Raw genomic sequence first — 8,265 nt, 5'->3', positions numbered from 1 at the left:
CAGCCTCTGATTAACAATATTAGCGTGAATTTTTATGCCCATATTAACAACCACATGCCTTCAATATGCATGCTTGCATCTTGAGAGTGACCCTCACTTTGCATCTACTGAAAACAAACGAGAGCTTTGTGCCCTGCCCCTCTGGGGAAAATCCTACAATCAATGCATTCCAAGAGTCCATACCGCGGAGAGTAAGCTCCTTGAGCATTATATGTGCTCTCTGAAGTGCACCACATTTACTGGACATGTCAACCAAGGCATTGCCAAGCACATCTTTTTTCAATAGCCTCTGGCGAACAATATCGGCATGAGTTTTATGCTCATACCAGCATCTCATGTAGAGCCACATGCCTTAAAGATGCACTCGTATGTGATTGCATCTAGAGAGAGGCCCTTGCTTTGCATACGTTGAAAACAGCTTGAAGCTTTCTCGCCTGCCCTCGTTGCATGTATCCCGAAATCAATGCACTCTAAAAGATGACATTAGATAGCAGCCCCTGACCAATAATATCAAAATGAATTTTTAAGCCCGAATGGCATCTTGCATAGAGTCAGATGCCATCTCTTCCTCTCCCATGTTTGCTTGTGTAGTGGATATTGCTCTGCCCTGTGAAAACGAAACTAGTGCTTCTAGAGAGAATCAAGTGTGTGTGTGTGTGTGTGTGTGTGTGTGTGTGTGTGTGTGTGTGTGTGTGTGTGTGTGTGTGTGTGTGTGTGTGTGTGTGTGTGTGTGTGTGTGTGTGTGTGTGTGTGTGTGTGTGTGTGTGTGTGTGTGGAAGTGTCCGTGCACATACAAAGAGTGCTTTATGAAGTACAACACATCTGGCATACATGTCAACGAAGGTAGTGCCAAGTACAAGTTTCTTTTGTATAGCCCCTGGCTAACAATATCATCGTGAATTCCTTTGCCCATCTCAGGATCTTGCCTAATGCCACATGCCTTCAAGATGCAAGGGTACGCGATTGCATTTGGATAGCTTTCGTCTCTTTGCATCTATTGAAAATAGCCCAGAGCTTCTTGGCCCTACCTTTGCCTGGCATATTTCGTGATTAATACATTCCAATAGACTACATTCCAGACAGCAAGCACTTTTTGTGCTTATGAAGTACACCACCTTTGGCATGCATGTCGACCAAGGCAGTGCCAGCACAAAGTTTTATCTCAACAACCCCCTAAATAACAATATCATCATGAACACTTTTGTCGATACCAACATGCATGATGCCAGATGCCTTCAAGCTGCACGTGTAGATGATTGCATTTTCTCTCTTTGCATTTGCTGAAAAACAACCCACAGCTACCTGGCCCTGCATGCCTTCAAGATGCACACATAGGTGATTTCATCTGGACAAAGGCCATCACTTTGCATATGCTGAAAATAACATAGAGCTTTTTGTCCTTGCTCCTATTGTGGGTATCCTGCAATTAGTGCATTCCAAGAGACGTCGTTTCAAACAGTAAGCTCCTCAAGATGCTTTTGAAGTGCACACATTTGGCATACATATCGTGTAGTGCCAAGCACAACAGCTCGTCAAGGACTTGTTGTGCTCGGACAACTACACCACGCAAAGGACTTGTTGTGCTCTATTGTGTGTATCCCGCAATCAATACACTCCAAGAGACGATGTTCCGGACAGGAAGCTTCTCAAGCACTAGCTTTATGGCCCTGCTCTAGTTGGCGACAACTGCCTCGGGGTCATTACCAAGAGCCCTGAGGAGCCCGATAAGCCCAAGCATGACATCTCTTTTCAAGAGCATCTTGAGTAGAGCCACATGCCTTCAAGATGCATGCGTAGATGATAGCTTCTCTCTCTTTGCATCTATTGAAAACAGTCCCAAGCTTCTTGGCCCTGCCCTATTGGGTATATCTTGCAATCAGTGTTCCAAGAGACAACATCCCGCACAAGAGCCCACATTTGGCATACATATCAACAAAGGCATTACTAAGCACACCAATATTTTGCAACAACCCCTCACTAACACTATCAACGTGAATTTTTATGCCTATATGATTATCTTGCGAGCCACATGCCTTCAAGATGCACACGTATGTGATTGCGCATGGAGAGTCTGCTGCAAATAGCCTAGAGCTTTCTGGACCTGCTCTCGTTGTGCATATCCCACAATCAATGCACTCCAAGAGACGACACACGGGAAATGGAGATGGCGGAAGGGGCTGCATCTGCTGAAAACAGCCTGGATCTTTCTGGCCCTCCTCCTGTTGTGCATATCCCACAATCAATGCACTCCAAGAGATGATGCACAAGCAATGGAGATGGCAGAAGGAGCTGCACGGCTGTAACTCTCTCTCTCTCTCTCTCTCTCTCTCTCTCTCTCTCTCTCTCTCTCTCTCTCTCTCTCTCTCTCTCTCTCTCTCTCTCTCTCTCTCTCTCTCTCTCTCTCTCTCTCTCTCTCTCTCACACACACACACACACACACACACACACACACAATACCTCGATTGGACATCTCTTTTCAAGAGCATCTTGAGTAGAGCCACATGCCTTCAAGATGCATGCGTAGGTGATAGCTTCTCTCTCTTTGCATCTATTGAAAACAGTCCCAAGCTTCTTGGCCCTGCCCTATTGGGCATATCCTGCAATCAATGCGTTCCAATAGACAACATCCTGCACAAGAGCCCACATTTGGCATACATATCGACAAAGGCCATGCTAAGCACACCAATATTTTGCAACAACCCCTCACTAACAAGATCAACGAGAATTTTTATGCCTATATCATTATCTTACAAGCCAAGATGCACACGTATGTGATTGCGCCTAGAGAGAAGCCCTCGCTTTGCATCTGCTAAAAACAGCCTGGAGCTTTACAACATCCCGCACAAGAGGCCACATTTGGCATACATATCGACAAAGGCAGTGCTAAGCACACCAATATTTTGCAACAACCCCTCACTAACAACATCAACGAGAATTTTTATGCCTATATCAATATCTTACAAGCCACATGCCTTCAAGATGCACACGTATGTGATTGCGCCTGGAGAGAAGCCCTTGCTTTGCATCTGCTGAAAATAGCCTGGAGCTTTTTGGCCCTGCTCTTGTTGCACATATTCCATAATCAATGCACTCCAAGAGACAACACACGGGCAATGGAGATGGTGGAAGGGGTTGCAGCTCTCTCTCTCTCTCTCTCTCTCTCTCTCTCTCTCTCTCTCTCTCTCTCTCTCTCTCTCTCTCTCTCTCTCTCTCTCTCTCTCTCTCTCTCTCTCTCTCGGACATGCATATATAGCCGCTCGATCAATTATTACCTTGCTTTTTTTAAGCCATTGTCGTCTATATTTGAAGAGACCAATCACTTGTGGCCACATGGCATAGCTAACCTTGCTCCTTTCTCCAAATCGATGTTACATAATCAAGGTAAACAAGGTAAAAAAATCCAATGATGCTGTTGAGTTCAATGTCCAACGTTGTTGTATAGACGCTCACATCGCTCAATTAAGCCTTGCATTCACCAGCGCTACTATGAACCCTTTTTTATAGCTTACACGCCCAATTTGCAGATGCTTGAGCCAAGAAGTCCTCGCATGTGCGTCAGAGCCGGGAAGAACCGTCGGCTTTGATACCAGTTGTGAGGTGTGTAATGCATGCGTGTGCAGAGCAGGAAGGGAAAGAGAAGAGGTGATATTGTGTGTGTAGCAACCTAGTGGCTTTGAGAGTTCTCCTCATTGTTTGTATATGTACAAGCAATAAGGATAAAGTGTGGGTGGCCGAATCCAATGTCCCACCTTTACCCCAGCAGATAGTAACAGTTATTTCTCATTGCATAGAGATGAACCAATATTAATTATTTTGTGCTTCCTCAAATAATATGGGCTCCTCAACATTAGAAATATTATAGGTACCCATAGCAAATTAGTAGCATTTCATGCATGTTGCGACAAGTATATGTAAAAAATGATGCAGTTAACTAAATAACACCCAAAGTTTGCACAACCCACTTTGGCATAGATTGAATCATTAAAAAAACTTAAAGCGCAATTATTATTGTCATGACAAAGGTTCTAGTGGCTATGAACCTATGAGCTACAACTACGACTTCATGAAAATATGGGCTAGGGAATTCCTACTCCAAGAGTGCATGGTAAGTATATAAGTCCTTAATATAGAGGCAGTGCCGTCTATATAAAAATTGGTTGGGTGGAGCTTTGCATGTGGAATTCTAGACTTTGTCTTTAAGTGCAGGTATCAAAGCACTTGATCCTCTTCTTTTGTTATCTGTGATAGGAGCGTGAACACTTTTTAAGCATTGATACTAAATTTTGTAGCTAGGGAGCCATGTGGGAACTTTCCCCTAAAATTGAGGAAATGCCTCCTTGAACAACATTGTTAGTGCTACTTCTATAGCCAAAGGTGGTCACCCAATGATGGGGGTGAAATCTCAAGGCTATGGCAAGGCCCAGTTCATCTCCAAGCAGCTCCTATGACTCCATTTCTCTCACTATGTTTGTAGCTTTCCATATCCAGTGCTTGAAGCGGCAAGTACATATTTTGGCCATGTTATTTTAAGGGTGCCCTATCTTTAGGTCCCCTTCCCCCCACTTGGTGACTTTTTTGACATCTTTTAAGTTAAAGTTGCATTTGTGACTTTCATAAGTTTATGACTAACCATATGTCCGAGTAACATACAAGGTTTGTAATTTTTCTACGTTTTTCAGCCTAAGTAACCTCTCCACTAATGTACCAAGGGTCAGCCAAGTCATAAGCAAGTGAGACAATACTCACATGTGTCAGCTTGTAGAGCCGTTACAAGCGGTTCTTTCCTTCTCATTGCATATTTATTGCCATAGCCTTCATTTTTTTGAATGTGCTTTTGAATATTAACGGTCAAGTGCTATTTGGCACCCCCTTTAGGGCCCCTTCCAATTGGAAAGCTTTCTCATGATGCCAAAAGAAACACTCATTTCTTTTAAAAGTACAAGAGACATGTAACATGCCATTCTCTAGATTGCATTTATCTACATACAAGGAAACTACATGAATATGAGACACTCTGACATCCACGGGATGTCAATGGATTGCAATTTTTCATAACATGATTCCACTAGAGGTTGGATGCTTTAATACCATGGTTAAGGTTGGTACCATTGGTTTCAAGGATATACAAGTTCACAAGTTTTGGTGTGTGTCTGCAAGACACTATTACCACGTTGACTCCCCATGAAAGCCACTCTCCCAAGGGTGTTGGCCTATATTGTTGAGGCATCCATACTTTCTCAAGATATACATAAGGTTGTAAGTGAAACAAGCTGACTACTTTGCAATTTCCTTTGTGTTTTGGTGAAGGTCATTACGACTCACATAAGTGAATCCAAATGGGCTATGCACATCATCTATCTATTTGAGAACTTTTTCATGGTGCATGTGGAAGAAGGTTCTTCTATTTGTGTTTTCAGGATGCCAAGATTATATGAATTGGTATCTCTTTGTTAAACTTTCTTGTTTGTTGGTCCTCCTTATAGGAAGGACTATGTCATTGCTTACATTATAAAAGCTTGAAAATTCAAAATTTTTGACACGTTAGCTTTTAGCACAATTAATATATGACCTTAGGGTTTTTGTTTGTGGCCAACCAACAACGTTTCATGCTTGTAGTAGCCTTGTAATTGTTGCAAGTATGCCACACAAAAATGGCCCGGCTCTTGAAATTCTCCTATGCAATAAGAACATGATATAGGAAGTCATTTTGAAAGTTAAAGCCATTTGGTACACACAAAATACTATGCCATACATGGACTTGACGGGCTATACTGGAAAGAGGAGAAGTAGACTCGAGGATTGTAGAGAGGGACGGTGGCGATGGTGAGTTCTAGAAAAATGCATTAAGAGGAGGGGACAATGAGGTTGAGGAAGAAGAAGATGTGTGCCATAGATCAGGACCTCTGGAAAGAAAGGATATCCCCTCTACTACCCTTGTGCATGCACTAATAGCATTAATTATGTCCACTAGGATTGCCTCTGCTAATGGCTTAGTCGGTGAGGCATGCAAGAAACCTTTTAATTTCTCTCCAATCTACAATGAGAATGCACCAACAAGGCATTCACCTCGAGATTTTGTGCTTGGATTGACTATCAAGGGTGGTTGTGGAATCCATTCTTTGTTGCATTTAGATTTTGTCCTTTCAGTCTGGCTAGTCTTTATACCATTCACGACCTTCCAGATCTAGCACTTTACCTTTGTTATAAGTCTTTTGGAAATGCAAAGGTTATTCATCAATCAGTTGACACCCACTTTTCCATTGATTGATTGTCTCCATGGGTCTCTATTCTTAGCTAGCATTGTGTTCATTTTTCTTGGAGCAACATCATTAAGAGAATAATTCCACCTCTAGGCTACCTTTACACATATCACAAAGATGAAGTTGTCGATAGGCAGCATGGATCTAGAGGTGGTGGAAGGCAAGGGCAATTTGGGTAGGTGATAGATTGGATAGACGTTCTCAAGTGGTAACTCCTGCTGCTACAAATAGAGAGGTGGGTCTAGGCTAGGATATTCCTACTAAAGCTGGAGAACTAATTATCTAAAGAATGTGATAGCACATCTTGAAATGCAAGCTACCAATTTGGATGTGTAGGTGGAACAATTGTTTGATGGTGCGGATGGAGCAAAAAATGTACCTTTTGATGAGCTTCTTGGGATACAAGGCCCTATTTTTCATTTTTTGGAAAATTCTTTTATTGTATTGGCAAGTAATGCAACATTTTTGGATTAATCACATCTCTTTCTTAAGGGTGCATTATTCTCTAGTTGACAACTTGCTTGATATCTATGGGTCCTAGAAGCATCGTCTCAACTTTGAGCGTGTTGAATATGAACAAGATGTTCCTATGGGAAACTCTACCAGTGTAGCTGATGTTTTTGTATCTTCATGTGACAATGAAATCTTCCTCTTGTTGGTCAAGCTTAAGGTTGCTTTCCTCTTGTTGGTCAAGCTTAAGATTTCTTTCCTCTTTTTGGTCAAACTTGAAGGAATGCTATGCTTAAAATTTTGAAGGTTACTTTCCTCTTGTTGGTTGAACTTGAAGTTTTCCCCCTTCTATGTGGTTGGTTGCATGATATATGCACTCTCAGTATGCTTGGACATCAAGCAAACAATGTGTAGTTTGTCTTTACATATCTCTTGTCTCGTGTGTATTTCAAGTATATTGTTTGTGCATTTCACAAAAAATCATATAGTTAGTGTATATGCGGTACCATGAGAGCATCAATGGGTTAAAATCAAGAGGCTTTAGTGACACTTATGTGTCCATGTAGGTAGCATATAAGCACTTGCAAAACACTATGAGACAACAATAGATGTCATTGATAACTTTTTGTAAAAGGTTGAAAGGCTTGTGCATAACATTTGGGGTAGCTAAGAATAATGTTGAAGGAGCCACCAAAAAAACATTTCAGGAGAGAAAATGGAAAGGGTCCACATGTATTATGCCTCAAAATCAGGTAGCAACATGTAGGTGTATAGCAACAATAGGAAAATGGCTAAAAGTTGAGCAAAAGACATGGTATGCCTACTACAAGGAGAAAGAAGTGGCATCTAAGACCTCCACTGAGAAAATTTGTGATATCACCATGATGCATAAATTGAAACAAGATGAACGCGCGAATGTGTTGGTAAATCTATTGTATAAGCATGCTCTCCATTATTTTTAAAAGAATCTTGAAAGGACCACAATACTGTGGTGAAAACTTAGGTGTGTATCCAATTTTTAGAGTATTTGAATGTTATGAAACTTTCAAAAAAACTAACTCTCCCTCTGTGAAAGAGACTTGTCATTGTTTCTCATCTGCAAACTTCTTATAATGGTCTTGGCTTGCCTTAAATTGCTCTTAGCCTTGTAAAAATGTTCTTTCAAGAAATCCTTATCCAAATATATGTGCTCATTGGCAAAATCTACAAGAACTAGAGACTGAGGTTGATAACCATACATGAGCATAATTGGGCTAAATCCCGTGGAAACATGCTTTGCATTGTTCTAAGACATTTCCAAGATGGAAAAATAAAATTTCTGAGAAGTCATCTTCTTACAGACATAAGCTCGTAGCACATCTTCTAGTACCTGATTTACTTGACCAATCTATCCATTAGCCTAAGGATGATCGATGTAGTCAAATTAAGAGTACTTTCGAGCTTATAGAATAATTCTCTCCAAAACTAGCCATTAATTATTATTTTTGTTTTGATCCCTACAAATATTAGATAGGAGGCCAAATAACTAAGTTGTACACATTTTCCATGAACACTC

General features: G+C 41.3%; 1 pseudogene; it reads left to right on the top strand.

Moving 5' to 3' along the window:
* The first annotated feature begins 5,762 nt into the window (after positions 1-5,762).
* LOC147420459 (putative E3 ubiquitin ligase SUD1) lies at positions 5,763-7,014 on the top strand (annotated as a pseudogene).
* Positions 7,015-8,265: the final 1,251 nt, after the last annotated feature.

The sequence above is a fragment of the Adiantum capillus-veneris genome, chromosome 28 (assembly GCF_014529385.1).
Source record: "Adiantum capillus-veneris isolate H3 chromosome 28, ASM1452938v2, whole genome shotgun sequence".
Lineage (NCBI taxonomy): Eukaryota > Viridiplantae > Streptophyta > Polypodiopsida > Polypodiales > Pteridaceae > Adiantum > Adiantum capillus-veneris.
Note: the sequence above shows the minus strand (reverse complement) of the source record. Positions and strands in the feature narration are given on the sequence as shown.